Source organism: Pan troglodytes, chromosome 3, assembly GCF_028858775.2.
Source record: "Pan troglodytes isolate AG18354 chromosome 3, NHGRI_mPanTro3-v2.0_pri, whole genome shotgun sequence".
NCBI lineage: Eukaryota > Metazoa > Chordata > Mammalia > Primates > Hominidae > Pan > Pan troglodytes.
In genome coordinates, this window is record NC_072401.2 from 34,336,243 (window position 1) to 34,364,213 (window position 27,971).

General features: G+C 33.9%; 2 long non-coding RNA genes across 2 annotated transcripts in view; one reads left to right on the forward strand and one right to left on the reverse strand.

The window, feature by feature from the left end:
- LOC134809874 (uncharacterized) overlaps positions 1-9,104 on the forward strand; it is a 103,688-nt gene extending 94,584 nt beyond the window's left edge. Inside the window, exon 5 of the long non-coding RNA XR_010156523.1 lies at positions 8,840-9,104. This is a non-coding gene — a long non-coding RNA (uncharacterized LOC134809874). The remainder of the gene's footprint in view (positions 1-8,839) is intronic.
- The window catches only part of LOC104006020 (uncharacterized), a 472,234-nt gene that overhangs the window by 194,209 nt on the left and 250,054 nt on the right, over positions 1-27,971 (reverse strand). The gene's annotated exons all lie outside the window — the stretch shown is intronic.

Here is a 27,971-nt window from a genome sequence, read left to right on the forward strand (position 1 = left end):
TCCTAGAATAAATTTATCCCTTTTCCTTACCAGCCCAATTTTCATAAATTCTTAGTTCGATTCATTCAAATTCTCCCTACAAAAGCTTTATCAAAATCTCTAGACTTGTCATATCCTGTGGTTTATGCTTTCATAACAACTTATAATTTCCTCAAACATCGTTTATTAATATTTTAATAAACTAATTATGTAGACAGAAATAAACTTTGATTTCTGTCTCTCCTTTTAGATTCCAAGCTCAAAGCTTCTTTGGCTTTTTCATAGTTGTTAACATAGTGACATGCTTAGCACCTTGCATATTGTTGATAGTCACTAAATGTATAACAAATAAGTAAATGAATATAAATATTTATATATGTCATATGTATAACATATTGTTATGTTATATATAACATATATTTATACATGAATTATATATAAATTATACACACACAGACACATACACACACATACACATATGACTCTAAAAGGGAATGTGACCATAGAATGAAAAAGAAAGCCTTCACCTCTGTTTGAGCAATTAAGTTGGCACCTTCTAAGTATATGGCTGAATTTACACACAGTAATTACTTTATTTTCTTTTCTGAATTAAATATTTATTTTGCTAAGTAAACTATTTGATAGTTTTAACAAATAGATGAAGTCAAAATATTTAAAGATAATTTTAATGCAACCAGGATCTAATACAATAAAAGCTTTTCTTTCCTTACTGGGAATACTTGGGTCAACGACAGAAATAGATTTTTCACCCTACAAAACTACTGTAAGATTTTTAAATTTCTAGATAAGAAACAAGTATGTATCCATCAGGTAATTTACAAATGCCAAAATTACTGAATAGGGTAAAATGTTTACGCTCAATTTCTGTTAAGCTGATTTTCATTTTAGGTAAGGGAAAATGCCCTTCTTCCCTGAACAGGGCAGCATTTTATAGACGCCTTGGAAATGATTGATGAAATAGTGCCATTTTACTTTCCTGAACATCCTTGGTGCATCATGCAGTGGATTGAAAGGGCCAAAAGCTGAGAAATGGTTGGTATTCATCTGGGATTTTGTGCCCACTGATGTGCTCCTGCCTTCTATCCTGTGACCCCCCAAATTTTCACATTTCGAAAAAACTTGGTTTGTTCTCTCTTGGTTCTACTACTTTACCAAATGAGAATAAACACAAGGGTTAACAATATAAGAAACAATATCTAATATATGTGTAGATAACATATATTTGGAAGAAGTGGAATTATAAGAAGGGCATGTTGAAGACAGCCAAATTCATGGAAGTGGTCAGTAGCTGAACCCATGTGCTTTATTAAGAGATGTTCTCTTCTTTCCCCTTTCTTAATGTTTCTGTTTCAGTTGTTTGTTCAATATTTTGTTGGAAGATTCAACTTCATTCTTCTCTATTTTTTTTTTTTTTCCTTTTTGAGATGGAATCTCACTTTCTTGCCCAGGCTGGAGTGCAGTGTTTCTATCTCAGCTCCCTGCAAACTCTGCCTCCTGGGTTAAAGCAATTCTCCTGCCTCAGGCTCCCAAGTAGCTGGGACTATAGGCACGCGCCACCACACCCAGCTAATTTTTGTATTTTTAGTAGAGATGGGGTTGCACCATGTTGCCCAGGCTGGTTTTGAACTTCTGACCTCAGGTGATTTGCCTGTCTTGGCCTCCTTCCCAAAGTGCTGGGATTACAGGCGTGAGCCACCGCGCCCGGCCCATCCTCCTTTTAAATATTTATATTTTATTATCTTATTATTTATTCTTTCCTTTTAAAGATTTTCTCTAGAAAATGTTAACCATCTCCGTATTTTGAACCTTTATAATTAATTTCTCACTAATTTGTATCTCCAAAAATGATTTCCCTGTTGATGCCTAACATTAGATTTTTAACTGTCTCATAGATATTTCTTCTTGGATATTTTATAGTAGATCAAATTCATTACATGACTAGATGATTTCTAATCAAGAATAGGAATTTCTAAGGCAGAGATAAAGTTAGGAAGTTATCTCTACTTTGGTACTTTGACATTTTGGACAGATAATTCTTTGTTGTGGGAACCTGACCTAGGCATTGTAGAATATTTAGTATATTCTTCAGTGTATTAGTATTGGCCACAATTTAGCCAATATACTTGGCCTCTACCTGCTACATTCTACTAGCGCTCTTCCCCCACTTGCGATAATCAAAAATGTCTCCAGACACTGCCAAATATCCTTCATGCACGAAAATCACCCTTAGGCGGGAATCCCTGATCATGATGACATAGAACTTTATTCAGAAAGTAACACAAATAGAGATGAAGTAATAAAATTAAGAGGCATTTTGGAGGAAGACTCAGTAAGGTTAATGGTGTATATAGGAAATTAAAAATAAGGAAGAATCTCAAGTTGTTTTCTAGGTTGCTTATTAAAAATTTCCTAAAATTTCTTGTATTTTTAAATGTTTATCTTCTATGCTTCTCTTCATACTATTTCCTTTATGTAGATTTGTTTCCCCTTCCTGTATATGCTTAATAAAGTTCTATTTATGTTTAAGGCCTAAATGATCTATTAGTCATCATCATTGTGACTATTTCCCCAGCCTGAAACTCTAACCCTGTCAGAATATTTTCTTTCTTTTTTAAGCCATTAGATATCATTTGTTGTGATAAGTTTATTCCCCCTGTCTTTAATGATAGAACCTTGTGTCACCTTATACATCCTTTCACAACATATCACACTGCATGGCATACAATAAGTGCTTAAAAATGGTGAGTGATCTACTTAGCAATTAGACACAGGATAGTAACATTTTTTTCAGAATGTATAGTTACTATCATCACAGGTATTCAATATACATTAACAGTATTAATTTTGAAATAATATGCTGACTACAGTCTCCATGTATTTTTTCAAACATTTTTTGAATAGACAAAGTAAAATATAGATGTAAATTATAATTTTATTATCACAAAGTATTTGATATTCAGAATGGTTATACTTTTGTGTATGGAAACTAGAAGTTTATCAAGTAACTCAATAACCATCTCATATTAAACACAATACATGGTCAAAAATGACTTTGAGGAAGGTAAGTGATTCTCTAAGAGACAGAAATCCTGTTTGACATGAACTAATATCATTTTCTTAAAGTTATCTGTTAGATCAGGGAATGTGGGCTTAGACTCAGAAAAGATTGAAATATTAAGAGGGTCTGTTTTAAGCCTAAAATTTCAATCTATAAATATTCTTTTCAATTGTCTAGAAAATATATGAGGGGTTATAATTATACTTCAGAAAAGTCTTTATAAAATTAAGTTCAAAATTGTAATAAAAATATTATACTCAGAATAAAGAATTAAAATGAACTTTGAGAGCCTATGTATTTCAAAGTAACTGTTAGAAAATTTTGTATGTATGTATCTATCTTAATCAAGTGAATTGTGTTGCTCAATCTCTTAAACACCATCCCTACTAGGTTACTGTAAATTATTTCACTAAGATTGAACTTCTTTAATAAAAAAAAATTATGCTTTTCACTTGTAGGAGAGTGCAATGGTATTTTGAGATTGTGTAATTTATTCTAAGAGAGTCTAAATTTTTAGTTTATAAATAACTCTTGCATTTTTAAAATTTAAAACACAAATGTGATTTTTATTGTGCCATCAAACAGAATTCTGGATTATCAATATATATCAAGTGGTAGAAGATTTTACATTGTTTAAATACCAAAATTAATTTAAGAAAAATAAAAATCTGGATATTTAGATGTCTATTTTGTTTGCAAGACCTCAAAAAAAACTAACTTGGACATTTATACAGAATTGGAAAAATGAAATGATATAATGATCTTTTGTAGGAAAAAAGCCTTCTATTTGGTACTCAGACACATTATTTAAAATAATCAGATAATAGAAAATGAAACAGTATATATTTGCGTTAATGGTTAAAAAATAATTTTCTCTTGCCAGTTAAGCAGAACCATATTCCATTATGCAAATGTACTTTTTGTTTTCTGTACTCTATTCATCTGCCTCCACATAAAACTCATTAGGTAAAGTTAAACATACAGATTTTAAAATCAGTCATAGTATTTTTACCTTTGCTATGGCAAATCTAAAAGCTGGCCTGCCTTATAATCACCCTCTTCCACTTTTTACATTTCACTTTACCACATATTTGATATTTGTCATCTCTAAACTACCGGGAGTCACCAGTTAATAGTTTATTTTTAATTAAGATTGCAGTGCTTATTGTTTGATTTAAGTTTGAATTTCTTCTTTAGTAATTAACCCTTGCAAGGGAAAGCAAATTTCATATCTATTGAAGCAGCCATTTTCTCAGTTTTGTGCCAAGGTTTATATATTTAAAATGAAAATTACATGAGATTTTTTTTTTATTTCTAGAGAAAGTTCTCACACTAAAAACAAAACAAAACAAAACAAAAAACAGAAAAAGTTTATGCTATGTGAAATTTAACCTCCTTTGTTAATCACACTTAATGAGACTTGCAACAATAATTCCACAAAATTGGTTGTTGTATACTTTTTTAGTGATCCAAAGTTTTCAATAAATGTTGACTTTTCAGGATCCATAGCTGGAACTTTGACTATTTCTACAAAACAATCATAAATCAATAGCATGTTATTTGTTGATATTTGACTAAAATATTACTATAAGAATAATATTGTTAATTATATACTAAATCGCATTTAAAATAACCTTATATTGGGGCAATATCACCACTTGATATTTATATTATTAAAGGTGTAAATAAATTCATCTAAAAACCTCTGTACTGGGACATCACTCAATGTCCAAAACATTATAGGAGGCACTTTAAGTAATATATTATTCATTTGATCCATTTGTGAGTTATTATTAGTGACTTTATAAAAATCCCACTTAGTAATACCTAGTATGTTGAAAGAACAAGATTTCGAAAATACTTTCAGACAGAAGCAATTTCAAGGGCATACGATCTGTGCAGTCACATAGGGTCCCACACTCAGAAAGGCTTTGTGTCTGAACTTACAATTCACCCCAAATATATACATATATTTTTCTCTAGGTTTCTTTACTTCTTCATATGGGTTTGATTTTTAAAATACATTATGTTTCCTAGGTCTTGAAATAGCTTTAAAAATAAAATCTGGGTTTTGAAAAATTGTGGACAATTCTTTCAAAGAACAGATTTTCCTTGATATATATATTTAAATTTACTCTGTTAAACAAAATAAAATAAACAATTCCTTTCCACCATAGGAAAGGTGGGCAAAATCATGACTTGGGGCCAAATCCAACTATGCCAATCCATTTACCTATTGTTTACAGCAGGGGTGAGTAGTTGTAACAAAGACCATGTGGTCTGCAAAGCCTAAAATACGTATTATCTGGTCACAGAATAAGTATTCTGATCCTGATTCCTCCATTAGAGCATAATAAATATTCTTTTTTGTGTATAGGTGAATACTAGGTGGGAATTTTATTTATTGCAGGACACTGACAAAACAGGGAGAAGTCAGCCATACGACTTACAAAACATTAACACGTTATATTTTTACTGAGTTAATTAGTGGTCCCTGAAAACTCATGCCCACCCGGAACCTGTGGATGTAACCTTATTTGGAAATAGGATTATTATAGATGTAATCAAGTTCATACATAGTCATATTAAACTAGTGCAGCCACAAAATCCATTATTGAACTTAAGACATTGGATGCTAGATAATTTCCTTTCCCTAATAAGGGAGAAATTTGGACATAGGCACACACACAGATGAAAGATGATGTGAATATACAGAGAAGGAAGATGATGTGAAGAGATGAAGACATGAAGACACAAGGGAGAAGACTACTTGATAAAGAAAGTAGAGATTTCAGTGCCAGGTCTACAAAATGAGGAATGAAGGTAGAAGATCAAGGAGGCATTCATTCCCAGAGCCTTTGTGGAGATCATGGTCCCACAGAAAGCTTGATTTTGGACTTGTAGCCTCCATAACTGTGAGAGAGTATGTTTCTGTGACTTTTGGTCACCCAATTGTGGCACGTTGTTATGACAGCCCCAGCAAAAGAACAGTATTTTAAATAATGTTGATGAATTGTTTAAATATATTAAAGCTATTAAACATTTTCTAACATTTTCTTGATTTAAAGTAGAAGGCTTATGGTTATTCGTATTACAGCAGAAGCCTTATACTCTAAATAGGCTTTTACCATATGGTAATGTTACAAAATACATAAATACTTTATTTCCTTTTGACAAAATAAATTGTATTGCATTTTAATTATAAATTATGACTTAATTATTCAACATATTCCTCAAAGGTAAGATAGGTTATATGAAGGTTTATCTTAATATTCATTTAATAAAAGACCAATCATTATTATGATTCTTAAGAGCATACAAATTAAAGTTATGATAGAAAGTGTAGCTTAATTTCTTCTTTTTATTACTTATCTCTGTTAATTTTATAACCATTAAATCATGTAAAGCAATTATTGCCAATCATCACAACCCAAGAGCAATAACTGTTTTATTTCTTAATTAAATACTTATTTAGTGCACTTCATTTCAAGTGTTACCAAATACTTATTAATTTCTTGTTAGGAATAAACTTATTTGTAATTCAGTAGGACAGCTTGGATATCTAAACTACTGGGGATTTTGAAAAAAATAATTTTGTGAAAATTACACAATCAAAGAAAAACATGAAAGCATGGGTAACTACGACATACGCTGAGTACCCATTTTTTTTGTAGCAATTTATTACTTTTACTTACTCATAAGCTTTCCTGGTACATTCCAGGATGCTCTACATATTTTAGTGCTATTAGATACCACTGAACTTGTGCTGCCACATTTATCACTGTGTAATTTGTAGATCCAAGTGCTGTTTTCAGAATCCCAAACAACATTTATTAAATTTGCTAAGTAATTATATTTACTCATGATAATTTCAATTCCACAGTGAGAATCAGCACAGGTGTGACTAGCAGTTATATTTCTTCATGCACAGAGCCCCTGCTGTACATAAAGCATCCAGTAGTAATTTTCTTTAATTCACTTAATTGCTTGGGGCAGCCTGAGCCACTCTTTTCCCCTAATTTGATGCTTTCCGTTGTGTTTCATAGAAAACCGAATAGTCTGAAGTGGGGCCACTTATAATTACAAGAATTGAAATACAAGCACACTTGTTTCTAATATAGTCTTGGAGTCAACCCTGCAGCATTTACATGGGTATCTATGTGATACAAACAATTTGAGAAACTCTAATAGCCCAGAAGCAGAGAGGGAAACAAGGAAAGGAAAGAAATGCAAAATAAGACGGATGATTGCTGTTCTTAAAATGATTATGAAGTTTACTTCTAATATAATGATACTAAAATCCAAACCAATCTTGTGACAATTCTCTTTTTTACTGTTTCCGGATTTAAAATTATATTCATGTGTTTTCCAAAGATGTGTTATGAATGTACGTTCAAGTGTTATTGCACTTCTTGGAGTACATCAAACATATTGTGTTTGTGTGTGTGTGTGTGCGTGTGTGTGTGTGTATGTGTTTCTACTGACCTTACCTGTGCACATTCGGCTTCATCTAACTAAAGTGCAAGGGAGCAGATTTATTTTGTGCTTTTAGGTACACTCAGTTTTTGTTGCACGTGTTTTAAACAAATGAACAATTTGATGGGTGAATAGTGCTTTTAGTACCTTAAAATGCTAAATAATGATCACTAAAAGCTCTTGCAATGTAATATTTTAGCTTTCAGCATCACAATTAAATAATAATTAGTTAATGAGTTCAGTTCACTGCACTTGTGCAGTATATAAAAAGGTAAACTAATGTTTTAAAGTGTTTAAAGAAACAGAACTCTTCATATACTCTGCAAAAATTTCATTCAATGAAACATAATTGAAGAAGCAGTTTGCTTTCGGAAAGCTCAATTACCATAGAAAGTAAAATGCTATTACTGAAGAAACAGTTTTCCCTAGAACAAAGCAAATGGCTATACAATTTGAAATCTAACTTCCACCTGCATGAGTGAGAGATAACTTTTGATTCCATTAATCTCTGTCACTCTTAGCAACATTGTGGGTATTGTGTACAATTTGAGGAAAGCAACATTGGCTAATGTAAATGGAAGACACCTGTGTAATAAAATCATTTTGTTCCATTTATGTTTTTAACTATGATATTTAGATGATGAGCCTGAATTTACCAGGAAGCTGTCCACGCCCAGAGGAATGTCTAAACATACTACCTCTATATTATTATTGGAATAGCTGAAAAATTACTCTGGTCCAGCAAAAGAGATGCTCTTCTATTAATTTAAATGGGTTTGTTCTTAAGATTTTGAAGATTTAATCCATTGAGAACTGACTTAAATAGAAAAACTTCTTGCCCGGAAAAAACATAAACATCACAAAATCTCCATGTTAGTTTGGGAAGAGGCACATATTTCCTAAAGCTGTCCTTGAGAATTGACAGATTCTAGGAAAAGATGCCTTATTCAAATAGCTACCCCATTAACAAAGCTATTTGTCACTGTGTCTCTAGCATACTGTTACCTCATATACAGATTTTACTCTGTTACGGCTCAGAAAACCATACCCCAAAGTATGGTACTTGGGCATGTTGAGTACTTTGAAATAAAGGAAATGGAAGCCTCAGAAGCAAAGTCTGTCTGACCGCGTCTCCTGTACTCCTATCTCCTGCTGCCTTTCTCTCCCTGAAGTGATTCATACAAACCAAGGTTTGTCTTCCTCAAAGCAGGTTACATAAGCTAGAACTATATCCCCCACAAAAAGCCATAAAACCTGGACAAGCCACACTCATCCTTCTCCCTTGACCACCCTTATTTCCTCCAGGTTTGTTGCCCCAGCTATGGAGCAAGAGGTGTCTTGCCTCATATTTGGAAATAATGAATGCTACACAGAGAGACCAAGAAGTATCTGAACAAACAAACCTCGCAGGTACAGTTCAATTTTTACTAAATTAATAAATCTAATGTTCTATTGCCACTAGATAATACCCTTTTGTCCAATTAAATTTTTTACATGGCTACCCATTTTTCATCTAACCTAAGCATAAAACAACACTTTTCCCTGTGTCCTTGGGCCTTCATTTCTGAAATCTCACAAGTCACATAAATATTTGATTAAATAAATTTGTTATGCTTTTCTCTTGTTAATATGTCTTTTGTTATAGGAGTGTTGGCCGTGACACCTATGATGGGTGAGGAAAGGTATCACAAGTTTTCACCCTTACAACTCTTCTTGAGCCTTCAAATCACCCACTGCTTAGATAGTTTCTTTTGATATGGTTAGCATATGGTCATAACAAAACTCTTTCTATTCCCAATTGGCACTAAAAACAACAACAACAATACATATATTCTATTAAATATTTTACCAATAATATTTGATATTTTACAATAAATTTTCTTCTAAATATGATACACTTTATACATTATTTCATTGTTTCACATTTAGGAACATTTTTGTAAATAATTATGTAAATCTCTGATTACTCTTAGTGCATATTCTTAGTTCTGAAATTACTTGGTCAAAAAGTGTGAATGTGATAAAATTCTTGAAACACATTAAGTTGCTCTCTACAAGATCATAACAATTTATATTCTTACCAATGTTGACAAAAAGAGCCAAAATCTGTAAAATAGTTGAAGAGATTGATTGTTAGCCAAGTATGAGTGAGCAATGGCCTATAGCACAGCCCTCAAGAGAGCCTAAGAAAATGTGCCTATGGTTGTTGGGACACAAATTGGTTTTATACATTTTAGGGAGGACAAAAGACATCAATCAATACATGTAGGATGTATATTGGTTCACTCCAGAAAGGCATGACAACTGGCCTCCAAGTCACAGTTAGATTCAAAGATTTTCTGATTGGCAATTTGTAGGAAGAATTAAGTTATTATATAAAGACTTAGAATCAATAGAAAGGAATTGTCTGGGTTAAGTTAAAGGGTTGTAGAGACCAAGGTTTTATTATGCAGACAAAGCCTCCAGGTAGCAGGCTTCAGAGAAGATTGTAAATGTTTCCTATCAGACTCAGAGTCTGTTCTATCAGCAATTCCAAAACAGAGGAGGGTATAATGAGACATGGCTGGCTTCCCATTCCCATCATGGCCTCAACTAGTTTTTCAGGTTAACTTTAGAATGCTCTTGCCTGAGAGGACAGGGTCTATTCAGGTGGCTAAGGGGCTTCAGAATTTTACTTTTGGTTTATACCAGTGATTTGGGACTCTCAGGGCTCAGGGTACATCTGAGCCTAACTCTCATATGACTGTTGGAGAGCAGAATGTGCCACTGCAAAGTAGATTCGTTTGGTGTATTTTCAGCTGGTTATCCTGAGAAACTGCAGACAAAGGAGTAGCTCTGAAAACTGTCCTTTTGTAATCCATAAAGAAAATCTACTGAAGAAAATAAAAATATTTTATGCTGTACTAGTTTGTTTTTACAGTGCTATAAACAACTGCCTGAGATTGGGTTATTTATAAAGAAGAGAGTTTTAATTGACTCACAGTTCCACATGCCTGGGGAGGCCTCAGGAAATTTACAATCACGGTGGAAGGTGAAGGAGAAACAAGCACCTTCTTCTTCACAAGGGGGCAGAAAAAGAGACAGCAAGGGGGAAACTGCCACATATTTTTAAACCATCAAATCTCATGAGAACTCCCTCACTATCACGAGAACTGCATGGGGGAAACCTCACCATGAGTCGATCACCTCCAGCCAGGTCCCTCCCTCAACACGCAGGGATTACAATTCAAGATGAGATTTGAGTTGGGACACAGACCTGAAGGATATCATACCCCAAAATATGGTTATTTGGCATACATGGAGATGGCTGTTCAGAGAGCCAGCAAACAGATGTAGCCTTACAAAGCTGTCTTTTGTGGCAGGGATTTGCATCTGTGGACAATCTGCATTGATGTAGCCTGGACTTCCCTTTCCTGGATCTAGCAAAGAGTAACTGAGAGTCTGACAGCTTTAAAGGCCTGAAAGAAATATATACCATCTATTCTATCTGAGGGCAGCTACATGCAAGGTTTCATTTACATTACAAGGTCACCTTTGCTAGCCAAGCCTCCACTTCTCTTCCATCCATAACCTGCCTTGCTACTATAACTTGATTTACCACCATGACCTGTTTTTGCCTGGGCTCTGAGTCCCCATTCTATCTGTAACCTCAAGGTGGTATATAAGTTTCTATACTCCACTAGGGGTTTGGGTAATCACTCCGGATCTCTCCGTGTGCACCTTAATAAATAAGATGGCTTTTCTCTTATTAATCTTTCTTTTGTGAGTTGAATTTTCAGTGAAGCTTCCAAGGGTGGAGGGGAAGTTTTCTCCTTGCCTCTTCACTGCTTTAGTAAAAGTACTTAATACAGATGTCCAATACAGGAAGATAGCTCCTCTGAGACAATTTTATTACCTGAGAGATTTTTGATCTGCAGAACAAGACAACATTTATTTACCATACATCTCCACCCCTCACCCTTATAACTTGTCTTCACCACCCTTCAGAAACCCCAAACCTCAATATTTTTCTATAGCTCAGAATGCTATATAAGCATCAATCATCTGGCTTTTCACTGAATCTATTTCTGTTGAACTCCTGTGCATGTACATAGTTAACTACAGTTTTTTTGTTGGTAATCTGTTTTATGATCATTTAATTTGTAGTCTAATGAAATAATCTAGGAAGGTAAAGGGAAGCCACTTTTTCCTCAATGATAATGAAAAGTCCATTTCAATATGTCATCAATAACTCAACAACATAAAGTTTATCCATTGAAAAAACAATAAAAAATAACATTTATTGTGATCATCCTATGAAAGACATTTCCCGTGAAACAGCCCATATAAAGGGGTTATTGGCAAACCCCCAACCAGCCTGCACACTGGGATTGGTGTGCACTGCGGTGGAGCCTCAGGAAGTTTGTGCCATTTGCAGCAGGGAGGAGCCTGGCTCCTCCTCTTCCTGGGCAGAACCTGGTATTCAATCTGCAAGGCAGGAAGTGAACAGCAGGGACTCTGGATTTGTGGAGGGTCCCTTTTCCCCTTTTTTCCCAATAAATCCCATTTTCCTCACCCTTCAAATTGTCTGCAAGACAAATTTTTCATGGCCATGTGACAAGGATCCCATCTTTAACTGTACTAAGGAGAGAATCCTGTAACACAGAGACCCTTAATCACAAAACAGATAATAGGCGAAGTCAGTGACTCATGCCTATAATCCCAGCACTTTGGGAGGCCAGTGCTGGTGGACTGCTGGAGTTCAGGAGTTTGAGACCAGTCTGGGCAACATGGAGAGACCCCATCTCTACAAAAAATATAAAAACTAGCAAGCATGGTGGCACACACCTGTAGTCCAAGACACTTGGAAGGCTGAGGTGGGAGCATGGCTTGAGCCCAGGAGGTAGAGGTTGCAGTGAGCCAAGATCACTCCACTGCACTCCAGCCTGGGTGACAGAGTGAAACTGTATCTCAAAACAACAAAAACAAAATCCACAGGTAATAGATTTTATAACAACTACAGAGTAAATGAAAAATCAATTTGATATGACTACTTTTTTGATAATTATTGTCAAATCAAAAATTGCACTGGATAAAGTTAAATAGACAAGGAATACTTTATTTAAAGCCACTGCAGTAGGTGATAGAGGCCAGAACTCACTCTGAACTCAACTCAGATGAAACAAGAAGTGGGAGAGTTTTTATATACTAGGGTAAGCCAGTGAAAACGTCTTGCAAGATGTTAGAAGGGAGTCTGATCTGTGGGATGTATGGATCACATTTAGTTATTCCTGAGTTTTCAAATGTTTTTCTTTGAGATTATGTCATTTGTGTTTGCTAATTGGTACCCATTGATGTTAGGAGTCTGCCCTCCCAAGGAGATTGGAAAGTGGGGTGATATCTCCTCAAATATTTACATTTCAAAGAGATGGTTCCCAGATCCTTTAGGAAGACATTCCTAAATTCTAAACTGGCAAGATGCTTTTAACAAGATTTACATCTCAAAGGGGCGAAGAGATAATATGGAATGATAAGTGTTCTAATGTAAATGTTCTAAGAAAAGAGAGGTCAGAGGCCTAGAATAAGAAGAATCCTGTCTAAAGATTAGTCAAGCTGAGGGGAATATTAACATCCTCTTGATTTCTTGCAATGATAGTTTAAGGTACAGCATTAATGTCAGAGGCACATGAACCAGGACAACTCCATCTTGAATAGGAGCTGTGTAAAATGAGGCTGAAACCTACTGGGCTGCATTCCCAGACAATTAAGGCATTCTAAGTCACAGGATGACATAAGAGCTTGGCACAAAGTACAGGTCATAAATCCTTGCTGATAATACAGGTTGCAATAAAGGAGCCAGACAAAACCCACCAAAACCAAAATGGCAATGAGGGCGACCTCTGGTCGTCCTCACTGCTACACTCCCACCAGCACCATGACCGTTTACAAATTCCATTGCAATGTCAGGAAGTTACCCTATATGGTCTAAAAAGGGGAGGCATGAATAATCCACCCCTTGTTTAGCATATCATCAAGAAATAACAGTAAAAATGGGCAACCAGCAGCCCTCAGGGCTGCTCTGCCTATAGATTAGCCATTCTTTTATTCCTTTACTTACTTAATAAACTTGCTTTCACTTTTCACTTTGGACTTGCCCTGAATTATTTCTTGCATGAGATCCAAGAACCCTCTCGTAGGGTCTGGATTGGGACCCTATTCCTGTAACATATTTCTGGCGACTACAGAAGGGACTATAATGCAAAAACCCTGACCCAACGGCCACCTTTGGGTAAGTGTGGTAATACTTTAAGAAATTAAGCCAAACTAGCAAAGCATTTGCCTTTATGATATGTCATTGAAATTTAGATTAGGTAAAGGTTTAGACTTACTTCCTTTAATATCACATTTATGAGGGAATCTTTGCTGCAGCATGGTTTAGAAATTATACTTTTTGCTAAGGCTCTTGTTTTGTGTTTCTATTTGAATGATCATTAGCCTTTGGGACTCAGATGTTTGAACACAGAGAAACATGGGGAAAGACATACGGAAGTCTTTTCTGTGCTGGATTTTTAAGTTCAAGAGAACCTCTAAGTGACAACTTAGACCTAGATCAGGAAATATTCTCAGACAATTTATAGGTGTTGGATCTGGATGTTCGGATAGATCCTAGTTACAGAATGTGTTTCTGAGATCTGAACTCCAGGAAAGGCATTCTAATAAGAGATGCCAGTTATTTTAAAATGAATATATTACAGATTCTGTTCTCAAGTAGTTTACAATCTAGCAAAAGTGATAAGTTGTGCATATAAATGCACTCAAGCAGATGATCTACAGATATTACATATAGATATGTACTTATTGATAAGTTTAACATTTTAATAACCTATTTTTCTTATTGCCATCTATTAAACTCATTAACTTTCCTTTCACTTTTTTCTGCATACGTTACTATGTTTCACAGTAATTGCTTTTCTGTGAATATTCTATTGCTCTTCTCCTCAAGGGAAAACATTCTGTTGTCTATTCATATGTTTTTGTCTTTTCCTTCAGTTAATTTACTGAGCTCTAGCTACTATTTGCTCTCAAGGTGAACTTCCTGCATTTATTATTAAAAAGTGACATCATGTAAGAGTTCAATTCTCTAGGTTATAAAAGACACAGGTACTGTGTTATTATGATGTAAATGTATTATACCCTATGGCAAAAGTAAATGCTTTCTTCTTCCCCAAAGAAGATTGCTGCAAATGTTCTCTGGTTTTATTTATTATCAGTTTTTTAACCTATTACGGCATTTCAGTCCATATTAAAATATGTAAAGGAATAATGTTCTTGTCTCATGGTTTATTTCTTGTGTTTTTTTTTCTTAATCACTTCCAATAACATCATTAAATAATTCTATTAATTTACACTTAAGAAAAAAACAAACTGGCACAATAGATATGATTCCAGCTCTTCCATTACCAATAGTCTAGTGAAATTCATTGTAATGCCTGCAGCATGAAACATTTATGATTGATATCAAATTTACTTAAAAATTATATATCATTTGTTAGGTTATGTGAGATTTCCTGGCCTCGTCAGAGACTTTAGTATTGGCCAGGCGCAATGAGGAGAGAAGTGGATTTGGAGAGACAGCAAGCCAAGACAAGTCAGCTTGCCTCTTCCTGTGCTAAGCAAGAGAAATTGGCTCTCACTGCAGTAAGCATAAGCCTGGCTAAAGGGGAACCATACAATTATGTGATGGAGGTGACTTTTCTCTGTCTCCTGCCAAATAAAGAGTGATACTAGCTCCCTCCAAACACAAAAGGAAGAGTGAAGCCGAAAAAGCACCAGACAAATGTTAATGCTTTCAAGTCAAGAACTCCTTTGAAAAATCTCTCCTAAAGGGGGAAAAGTGAACAAAAGAATACACATTCACATTTTTTCTACCATTTTTGCAGCTGAACAGACCCTGGCTTGTAGCAGCAATTTATGGACCCCAAGTTAAAACTTTTTTCATATAAGAAAATAAAATGTTAGAAAGGAAAACCTTACGTTTTCTACCCCAGGTCTAGATCTCTAGTGAAAGCATAAGAAAAGACTGAAAGAAAGAAATTGACTTTCTTTCATTTCATCTTGGATGGAATTTTACTGAGTCACAGTCAATTGACACTTTTTAAAAATCCTTAAATTCATTTGTTAATAAAATAATTCAGAAAAAGTATAACAAAGTCAGATTGTTAATTTCACATACTTCAAACAATTTTGCTTGCTAGAATTTAGAAATTAAAGGTGCAAACCCATTTGCACTTAACCTCAGCTAGGGTTTAGGCTGCTCTTATCTATCCAAACTGACTTTCTGCATGAGAGGAATTAGATTACACATCTCATGTGCTTGCATCATGCATACGTTAGGCAGAGAAGCCACTTGCTTATTTTAAACAATAGAGACATGCACCCCATAATGACTTTTCAGTCTAAATGACAGACTGCATATACAACAGTGGTCTGATAAGATTATATTAGTGTATTTTTAGGTACCTTTTCTATGTTTAAATATGTTTAGATACACAAATACCACTGTGCTAAAATTGCCTACAGTATTCAGTTCAGTAACATGTAGAACAGGTTTGTAGTCTAGGGGAATAGGCTATGCCATATAGCCTAGGTATGTTAGTAGGCTATACCATTTAGGTTTGTATAAGTGTACCCAATGATGGTTGCACAATGACAAAATCACCTAATGGAACAATTTTTTTATTTATGTATTTATTTATTTTATTTTATTTATTATTTATTTATTTATTTATTTTTGAGATGGAGTCTCGCTCTGTCGCCCAGGCTGGAGTGCAGTGGTGCGATCTCGGCTCACTGCAAGCTCCACCTCCTGGGTTCACGCCATTCTCCTGCCTCAGCCTCCCCAGTAGCTGGGACTACAGGCACCCGCCACCATGCCTGGCCAATTTTTTTTGTATTTTCAGTAGAGACGGGGTTTTACCATGTTAGCCAGGATGGTCTTGATCTCCTGACCTCTTCATCCGCCTGCCTCGGCCTCCCAAAGTGTTGGGATTACAGGCATGAGCCACCACGCCCGGCCCTTATTTATTTTTTGAGACGGAGTCTCGCTTTGTAGCCAGGTTGGAGTGCAGTGGCACGATCTCGGCTCACTGCAACCTCTGCCTCCTGGGTTCAAGAGATTTCCCTGCCTCAGCCTCTTGAGTAGCTGGGACTACAGGCGTGCACCACCATGCCCAGCTAATTTTTGTATTTTTAGTAGAGACAGGGTTTCACCATGTCGAATGGCACAATTTTTAGAATGTATCCCCTTAGTTAAGTAGTGCATGCCTATATATTCCATATCGTATATATTATTTTTTAAAGCTTGTTTACAACTCATTATTTATGTGATAGTACCAGAGAAGAAGTCTTATCATTATAGTTTCTTCTTGGCTTCTTTATGCAGAAGACTATATGTGCTAAGAAGAAAACTTTTAATATACGATTAAAAATATCCTGTATATAAGATCTATACTCATTTTGAATACATAAATTCTGAAAAAAAATTTATAAAATACAACCGATTTCTTTGGTCATGTAAAGTGGAAACATGGCTTATTAAATGAAAACTCCATAAGAGAAAGGAAGCTCTCCCACTTGGAGTGATTTTTGATGCTGATGCCATTAATGATCTTCCAATAACTAACACTAATTATCTTGGCATTAAGTTTCTGGCTTACTCAGAAATAAAAGCTTATGATCCCTTAGGGATATGGACTCGACAGAGGAGTTCAACTCCACAGCAGCTGAGCGGGCAGAATATGTCAGAATGTCAGACTGTGAACTTGATGTAAGAATGTTAAGAGAGGGAGATCACCAGTCTTTATGATTTTGTGGCCATTAAGTCACATTTAGTATGAGAGCTGATTTCACAAATTACATACGACACTCAGAAATACATTCACTAAAAAAAGGAAGACACATCCCTCTATCAGATTAATGTTTCTCAACTTCATTTTTAAAAATACATTTACATTTTCCTAGGAGCATTCATGAACATTTCTTTTTCCAAGTCATTGCCTTCCATTAAATTTTAATACCACAGTTATACTGTGTATTTATTTACTATATTTATATCCATACTTTATACATAAAAGAGTATAATCTTATTATTATTATTATTTTACGTAGCCAGTTTTGGTCCCTGAGGGACAATATAACTCCCATTACTCAACTGTTGCTTGACAGAAAGAAAAATTATTCCATAGAGGAGTAATACTTTTTTCTTTAGATTCTAGATACCCACTCTTTTCTTCACTTTTTCTTAGCTAAGGATAACTTTTATTGAAAATCTATTTCTCAAAAAAATCATTTCTAGTTAAACACAATATAGTTACTGTAAAGTGGGTAGTTTGACTACTAACTGTGCATTGAAAATTGCTAATGCTATACCTGTAGCTTAGAATCTGGTTAATTCTATATCTTTATTCTAGAATTTTGCTGTATACTTTAGTGAACGCTAAACATCTCTACCTGAAGGACCCTCAGCTACCTTAAGGCAAAATGTGCACTGTACTTCTTCTTTCATAGAAAATTGATCTTTGTCAAAACTACTTCTTCTCATTTATCCACCACTTCTATTTGTCCTATATGTATACTGACTCCAGGTTTATAATCTCTGAAATTTATTATGATTTCTTATATTTATTCTTTGCTCATCATTTACACAATGCCTGTGTTATATCGACTCTCCTCCTCCCATATATACATTACTGAATTATTCTGTTATCTCTCTGACTTCAGTTTTGACTATGAACTCAGTCATCTTCACTGTTTCTTGGATAATTTCAGTAATACAGAAATCTATTTATATGATTCCTCTTTTTTGAAATGACTCCCCATTTCTCAAGAAACAGTGTTAAACCTCTTTAGCTGAACATATGGACCTGACCCTGGTCTGACATATCCAGTTTTATATTTAACCACTTCTATGCAATTTCAAAGCAATATTAAATTAATTATGTCAATTTCTGCAATTACTCCAGGTAGTTATACTTTTCTGAAGCTTTGTATATGACTGCCAACCCCCTAGCCTTCTTAAGTGAGCCTTCTCAACCTTCAAAGTCCAGTTCATGCTGTACTTCTATGAAGACTTCCTCTACTCTCTAAGTGGCGTTTAAGCTCAAATTGTGCTACTTTGTTATTTAACAGTCAACTATAACAATTATAATATTTGTCAAATATTTTTATGTCTGCCTCAATTACGCTTGATGGCAAGAAAAACTTAATTCATTTTTATATCTACATCAGGTGGTCCAACTCAATGTTTACTCACATAATAAATGAATTAGATAATGAATAAATGAATTAATAAATGTATTATCAATAAATGAATGAAAAAATTGGGAGGAGAAAATATGGCTAGAATGAAGGAATTTAACAACCACCACCACCAAAACAATATCAAAATAGCAAAAAGTCACTAAGCAATTTAAATAAAATTATTCCTATACCAATAAAATGCAAAGCAATTTTATATTTCCTGTCTAAGTTAATATACTCTCTGGGCTTTCAAAAAAAGGCATACTATTCTAGTCAGTGATAAATGAATTATGCTTTCTTAGTGAGTGATACAGTAACCTTGTAAATGTTTGAATCCATAAGCCAATGAGCCTTTTCACAAAATGTAACAGTGTGTTTGCTAGTGTGCTGATACTGTTATCATATGCTTATATGTACTTATAAAAAAAAGTACTTTAAAAAATGAAATGCCCCAAAAGATGTACTGTAAATATTCAAGTAAAATAAAAGTATGTTCTGTTTTCTAGGGTGAATTTCAGTATCTCATGCTATCCCAAATATAAATGAGCCAATTTTCTATAAAATCAATTATTAATCCTACCAATTATATATAAAATACCAAAATGTCTGATATCAACATTATCTATTTAAACTAAAATAAGTAACTCATTCAACTAAAAGGATTTGCATTTATACTTGAAGCCTGTTGCTGGAATACTTGGACCCAAGGATTCGTTATTTCTCTTCTTTTTCCCCTTAGTCAAAGTCTGTCTTAAACATATTCCCCATCTAAGCCTCATTTTGATAGTTATGAGACATTTTGACTATTCTTTTGAAAATAAAAAAGTATCCAGTGCCTGTCAAATCTCTAAAGCTTTAGTCTGATGTGAGTTTTAAAAAAGAACTGAATTTTTAGTTGTACAGATGATTAATGAGAGAAGACTGTGCACTGAAACACAAAGAAGGAGGTTAATGGGCCATACACACTTAACTGGAATATTATGGAGGAACTGGAAAATGTCACATATTAAACAGGTGCAGCATTAATCCAAGCTTCCCTGAAAGTTATTCACATAGAACCTTTTAAGTAATAAAAGAAAAATAGAAGGTATAAATTGAAATAGATAAAATTTAAAAATAAGTAAGATTAGTGATACAAGGAAAAGAAGAAAACTTCCATTGGTGGTAGAATATATGCATAGTTTTGTCTAGCTAGATAATGTAAGGGGATCAACTGTTATTTGTATCATCTGTTCCTCTGTCAGATCTGAATTCAGAGCAAGGAAAAAATTTGAAAAAATAAAAACAATTACGTGAGCACACTATGCAGTTTGTGGTCTAATTTTATTAAATTATTTGTATTCAATCCGAATGTCAAAATTTCTCGCTTGACCAAATTGCTAATCTACACATCAAGCATGCTTGCATCATTATCTGTACCACCATGTCTTATTTTGTTGAGATTCAGTATCTCGATGCTAATTATCCTTATTTCATGCTTCTCCTCTTCTGAAAGTTCATGTCTTCTCTCAATTCATATCCTATTTTTGTTGTCCACATCTTTCCTGTTCTGTTTTGAGAAGTGAATACAACAGAAATGAATGTGGTCAAATGTCAAGACAAATTTCAAAGCAGAAAAAACCTGAGGTGTAAACAATTTATTATACTTGATATAGATTCTTTTTTTTATGTGTTTCATGTATTTGGACTATTTCTCCCAATTATTTTCTTGTTATGACTGCATGTGAAACTTTCAAGCTGTAGCTTATATCTAAAAATATTGAACCAAAGGTATTTTCTTCTGGAATACCTTGGCTTACTTTATCCACTTTCAATAAAAAAATAGTCTGATTTAATATGCAGCAAGCTATCATGGGATGTATGGTTGAGTTGTTTGTGGAAAGGGTTAACCAAAATCATCAATGTATGTAAGGATGAAAATGTATCCAAGGAAAAACAGGAAGATTGTCAGTAATTAGGCAGCCCAGGGTTGATTTCCTTCCTGTACCAAACAATCTAGATGATTTCTAAAATCTCCACAGCAAATGTGAACAAAATTATGAGGCAGAAAAAAAAACATAAGAAATAATTAGACAAACACATCTGCTAGTGACTGCCAGATAAAGTACCTTAAAGAAGTTGGGAGGAACTGTAGTCACATGTATACTTAACTTTGAAATTTTAAAATATGAAAAAATACTTCTATGAAAAATATAAATGAATGCATCATTACATTAACTAAATAGAGTCAATTATATTGAGTTTCATTTTCCCTATTGATTACCTACCGAGTTAAACTGCTTCCAGTTTTACAGTATTTCATACTGCCATTCCTAGACTCATATCTGGACTGTTTCACAGTATCGACTTTAGAGAATATAGAGGGATAATCTTGGAAATAGAGAAACAACATTGTTCATTGATTTTAAAATCATATATATATGATTATATATATGATTATATATGACATATGATTATATATATCATATATATATACACACAAATAGTCAAAAAGTCATTTTAGCCAAAATGAATTCCATGTCAATGAAAATAAAATAACGAAATGATACCATCAATCAAAAAGAGATGAGAAAATGGAGGAAATGAATATTGGAAAATAGAGTCACTGACTTAATTGTTGGATTTCTAGTGAAGCAGGTAAACAAATTAAATTATCTTCTGTAGAGTTATCCTATCTAGGGCCACATGTCTTTAACCTGGCACCAACAAAGTACTAAAACCATATAACAAAACATTCTTTTATTAATTTCATATTTATCAAATGATTTTCTGGTATACAGTTGGGTCCTCATATAACTTTGTCTATCTAGAAAGAACACTTTTGTTAACTTAAAAGGAGTATTTCAGTTCCTACAGCATTTCTTTATATTAACTGGTTTAAACACCAATCTCCGTTAGTTAATGTTAGTATACCCCTAACAAAAACTGGATTAATAATCAGGTATCTGGGCAGGAAATGCTGTGCCTCAGGGTCTACTAGCAGTGAATGAGTAAGGAAATGATTCTTTGTGTCTTTCTGTAGTAAGGCAGTCATAGCTTCTGTTTTACAAAGCATAATTATAGCTACCAATATTTTGGAGCCATAGATCATCAGTAAAAGGCTATATTTGTGTGCAGAATATTTGATATAAAAAGTTAAGGCTTCCAGTCTTATTTTATTTTCTGTTATGATAACTTTTCTAATTACATGGTATTATATTTTCAGATATGAGTACACACAATGAAAACAATTAAAAAAACAAAATTACCATTCACAGTTTGCCTTCTTTTCATCAAATTGGTCTCATGTCATATAAACGTAGTTTATTTTAGAGATGCAGTGTTCCTTTGTATTCATAGCATCATCACTCAAGATGGTAATTATTATGGTGAACATTTGGGTCATTAGACTGACTTATAGTTTAACAGATTGCTGTGAAATTGGATCTTATCCTTAAGCTCCAATGTCTGTGTGGGCCTGATAATGTTGAAAATTCAGTCCTCATTGTACCTAACCTTAGGAAATGAATAAACGACTATTTGGAGTCCTGGCTCCCTTTGTGCTTTTATATTCCTGAGGGCATGGTTTTACAATACTTCATAGAATATGTCAAAGACTAATTGTGAAATATTTGGATGTAAGTTGATTTGGATGTCCCTGATTACACAACATCTGCATGTAAGATAATATACTATTTTCAATTATGATTTTCTCAAGTTCTCAAAATACAGGATTGACTTTTAACTGGAACTATTTCTGTGTGCTGGCATAATACCATTTGTGGTATTTTCTTATATTTATTCTGTATATTAAAAAGGGATATTAATTAACTAAAAGGGTTTTTGTGCTTACTTTAGACAATAAAGAAATTTATTATGAAAGTTTACTCATAAATATGCTGGAGAGTCATTTCATAATAAAGTATGACATTATTTTATTTATGTCTTCCGAAGGGTAAAGATCATTCAAGCAGAACTATCTCCTGTATCAGTATTTATTCACCTAAATAGACTGTTTTGGTTAAAATTTTAATGAAAAGTCATGCTTATATTACTGTATAATTTTGTATATGCATGGGTATTTATCTGTTTAAAGTAGAGTAGAGATGTAGTTGACATGAAAAATTTTAATGAAAAGTCATGCTTATATTACTGTATAATTTTGTATATGCATGGGTATTTATCTGTTTAAAGTAGAGTAGAGATGTAGTTGACATGAATGGATGTCTGCCTAGTTCACAAAAGTATGACCATGAAAATAAAATATCATTTCTATGATACTCCCTTATTAGGGAGCTATCCCTTTCTCACTTCAACCTTGAAACTGTAATGTGAGAGATTACAGTATCTACTTCCCTGTGCAGTACTTTTTGATCCAAGTAATAGATCCATGATCTGAGAATAGTCAAAGTGCATCTAGATTTTTCAAGAGTTGGAAAGTGTGAAGGTTTCACTTCTGATGGTATATGTTGTAAGAATCAGTCTGTATCTGTCAGTTCCAAATTAAATAAGATGGAATAAGAATAAAGCTGATGCTCAGAGAAGGGGGAATGAGAGTTAGAGGTAGTATTGACTATTTAAAATCCGTCCTGAGGTCAGACCCACAAATGCATTTTCTGTTATTTTATTTCAATACTGATAAAACTTTCTTTTTATGGTTAGTTCAAATTAGTTCTTTTTTTTTCAATTTCAATTGAAATAACAGGTGTAAAAAACCACAAAACTACCCCATTTCGCCTTGCAAATGTATTGTTCTGAAGCTAGACTGATATTGAAATACTTGGGGTCAACCTAAAATGATACTATTTTACTCATGCCTTCATTTTTAGTATATTTTCCTTAGATTTTACAAGAGGTAAAAACATCTACTATAGATGTGTTACTTTTTGAGATTGCTTTTAGTCTTGATATCTGGTGTGTGTGTGGCTGGGACAGTGGAACATGATGGAAAGACTGAAAATGATACAATTCCAAAAAGCTGTTTTTACAGTTTGAAGCCTAGCCTCATAGTAAAATCCCAATACTATCATGCAAAAAATTACTAGATTTGCACCAAGTATGAATAGGTTGGAAAACTAAAAAGGCCTATGAGGCCCTATAAGAAGAATCTTATTAGTGTTTAATAAAGGTAAAGGTAAAGTACAACAGAAATAAAATGCAGGAAATCATTGAAAGTCTGTCTTTCAGGAACAGAGCCTTTCTCCCTAAAGATCCTTTCTCAGTCTCAGACACATTTTATCTGTATATTACAAACCTTCAAGATTTGAGCTTACTATAATAATTTAAGGGAAGTGCAGAAAAGTCTTTATAGCAGTCTCTCTCATACATTGTTGGTCATATACATCTCAAGCTAAGTTGTGTAAACCATCAAACTAAACATTCTCAATGATATAGACCAGTTGGCACTAAACTTAAAGCAACGTATTATGAATCACTAACTAGCACATGCCATTTTCATCTTGCTCACGGGTCAGTGTTATGCTTCCAATGCATCTCTAGATATAAATATCAAGCTGTTCCAGTCCAACTGTAAGAGAGTCCTCTCTTATGTAGCCATACATTAACATATATGAGAATATAAAATGTGTTGAGGAAAAAGTATCAAAGGATTGAGAAATCTACATTAATTTTAAAAAGAATTAAGAGAAGCCCAGGCTATATTTAATGTCATCAAAGATAATTCTAGTGCTTTGGCATTATTTTTTCACATGCTTTTTCTTTCTTTTCCCCTTGACTGATTTTCTCCTATTTAACTAGTTTTAATCAATTTTATAGAATTATAATTTGCATATAGGGCACACATTTTAGTCCAGTTCAGTTTTACAAATTTATAAAGCTAGATAATCACGTACACAATCAAATATAGAATATTCCCTTCACCTACACATTTATTGCATGACCTTTGACAATGAAATTCCCCACTTCAACCCCAGAAAAGTTTAAGGTATTCTGTCTTTATATAATTTCAAATGTTATCTACATGGAGGCATACAGTATTTATTATTTAGTATCCGCCTTCTTTCCTCTAATATATGATAAAAATTCACCTTTTTTTTTTTTTTTTTTGTATAAAGGAATGACAATCCTTCAATTGTAAAAACTAAAGAACATGCCACCCAACTAATCACATGTCTTAGGGTATATTTCTGAAAAATAAGATATATATTTTAAAAGCAACTTTATTAAAACTCAGGGCTATTAAAGTATATATACAAATACAACACTAGAAAATAAAGTTATGTTTCCAGGCCGGGCGCCATGGCTCACACCTGTAATCCCAGCACTATGGGAGGCCGAGGTGGGCGGATCACGAGGTCAGGAGATCGAGACCTTCCTGGCTAACAGGGTGAAACCCCGTCTCTACTAAAAATACAAAAAAAAAGTGTTAGCTGGGCGTAGTGGCGGGTGCCTGTAGTCCCAGCTACTCGGGAGGCTGAGGCAGGAGAACGGCATGGACCCGGGAGGTGGAGCTTGCAGTGAGCTGAGATCGCGCCACTGCACTCCAGCCTGGGCAACAAAGTGAGACTCTGTCTCAAAACAAAAACAAAAAAAAAGAAAAAAAGAAAAGAAAAGAAAAAAGAAAAGAAAGTTATGTTTCCAGAGGTCTTTTTGTCCATTCTTCTCAATCCAAAAATGAAAAGAGAAACTACTGTCAATAAGTATTTGCCATATTATGTTTTAAGCATTAATTCAAGTGGATTTGTTTTTAGCTCTGACTTTAAAGTTAGATTCCATATAATCTTTGCTATTGAAGATTGACTTGGTCATGATTATAAAGGTTTCATTAGTCAATTCAGAGTATGGCTATATTTCTTACTCTTTTTATCTTCTTGATATTATACCACCTAGGTTGGGTTATATAAATGTGAATTCAACATACAGCCAAGTATAATCCCTTTCTCTTCAGCAGTACTAACTCAAGCCTGTCTGTCTGAAGTATGTGTCTCTTTGTTTTTGTAACTTCAAATTTTCTTGTTCTTTTTAGTAAGATTCTGAAGGGTCATATGCTACTTGATGAAGCACCAGTGTTTCGTTGACCTGGTGCATTTATTTTATTTTAATCTGGAATTTTTATGTCATGTGTATATTGTTATTTTATTGCAAGTGTGACATGCAATCCTAATATCAGCTTTCACTTAACTTCTTTTCTAGAAGATACTGAAATTAATTAACATATATTTATGATATAATTAGCAATAGCTTGTGAGAAGGGTCATAGACTAACATTATAGCTACTGGGAAACCACTGCTATGGAGTTATTTTACAGAGAAGGGGAACTGGTTTTTGCTCGGAGATGAACTTGCAAAATGTGTATATGACACAATTACCAGGTAATGAAGTTGCAAAATATATATACTACACAATTACCCATGACAAATGGCATTCAATAGAGTGTAGTAATCTTTTGGGGGGATTGAGGGGACAGGGTCTTGCTCTGTTGTCCAGGCTGGATTGCAGTGGTGCAATGTCAGCTCACTGCAGCCTCCATCTCCCAGGCTCAAGTGATCCTCTCACTTCAGCCTCCTAAGCAGCTGGGACTACAGGCGCCCGCCACCATGCCTGGCTATTTCTTTGTATTTTTAGTAGAGTCAGGGTTTCACCCTGTTAGCTAGGATGGTCTCGATCTCCTGACCTCATGATCTGCCTGCTTGGGCCTCCCAAAGTGCTGGGATTACAGGCGTGAGCCACCATGCCCAGCCAAAAGCTTAACATTTCTAATAGTCAGATAAATGCAAATAAAAATAACTATTGACACTACTTTTAAGTTGGCAAAAGTTAGGTAAAAAAGATTACCCCTACTGCTGGCCAGGAATGATGAGGATAGGGTATATTTTTACATTTGGTGAAAAGAACAATTACAGCATTTCGAAGGTGATCTGGCGCTATCTACTAAAATTAAAAATATGTGCTTTTTACTCTTTAATTTCATCTGTACAAATTATCCCCATAGATACAAGAATAAAACAGTATAAGGATATTTTGTAGAACATGATTATTTCAGTATGATTTGGGGAGAAAGGAAAAGAAAAGGAAAATGAAAATTCATCAGTACAAGAATGGTTGAATCACCTGTTGATATACTACAGCATTAACTGTCAGGCAACCACGAAGTATAAATTGACTTGAGGGCAGTTATATATTACAAGATTTAGAAAGAGTATGTGATATTACTCAATTTCTCCTAAAGTAAGCAATAACAGTTCTCCAATTCTGTATTTGCATGTCCAGACATGTTTTTATATGATTAAGAGTAGGAAGAATGCTATGGATAAACTGAAGGAATAAAAACTGGGTTTTTAAGGTTGTTTGATGGATGTATGAATGAGAATGAGGTGAGAAAAACAATGTATGATCTGACTTCATTGGAATAAAGCTCTGTGTGTGTGTATGCATAAGAAGATACATGAAAAACAGCCATGGAAATTACTGTTTTTTACTGTTGAAATGGGGTTTTAGGGTACTTCTATTTTCTTCAGGATATTATTCACATATTTTCAAAAGTCTCCAAAAATGCATTTACTTATATTATCTGAAAAAATCTATTCTCATTAGTGAAATGTCAATATATAGTGATTAATAACCGGATACATAAATAGACAAAACTTAAGGTCACTGCAATAGATAGTTCCAAAAATGAGACAAGTTTATTGTTGCTTCTGTTTCCTTGTAGGCATATCGATAATGACTACTATTTATAGACATCAAACATTGTAATAAAGACTTTATCACAATAATTGTTTTTAATTTTAAAACTTAATTGAAAATGTAGTATTAAAGGATATTTGAACAAGTTTGAAGTTGTAACTCAATTCCTAATGGGAAAATCATTGGTTAAAATGATTTAAAACAAACAAAAAAAGTCTGCTTGGATATAGCCATATCTTTACTGAGTTGTCCCAGGAACAAGAGAATTAAATTAAAAAAAAAAAGAAAAACGAGGGAGAGAGAACGAGCCCCTGAGTACTGGATTATTAAATCAGTAGCTTAATTGCATTTCCATAAATTGTCTCAGTATTTTTATTGCCCTGGGGTGCTGACAATATTAATGAAGCTGTGACAGAAGACTTTCCTAAGAAGTATCAAAAAGGCAGTATAGAAATAAGCTACACATAACATAGTAAAATCTTCTACATTAATATAAGTACATTTTTTCTTGATGAAATACTCAAATTGATATGC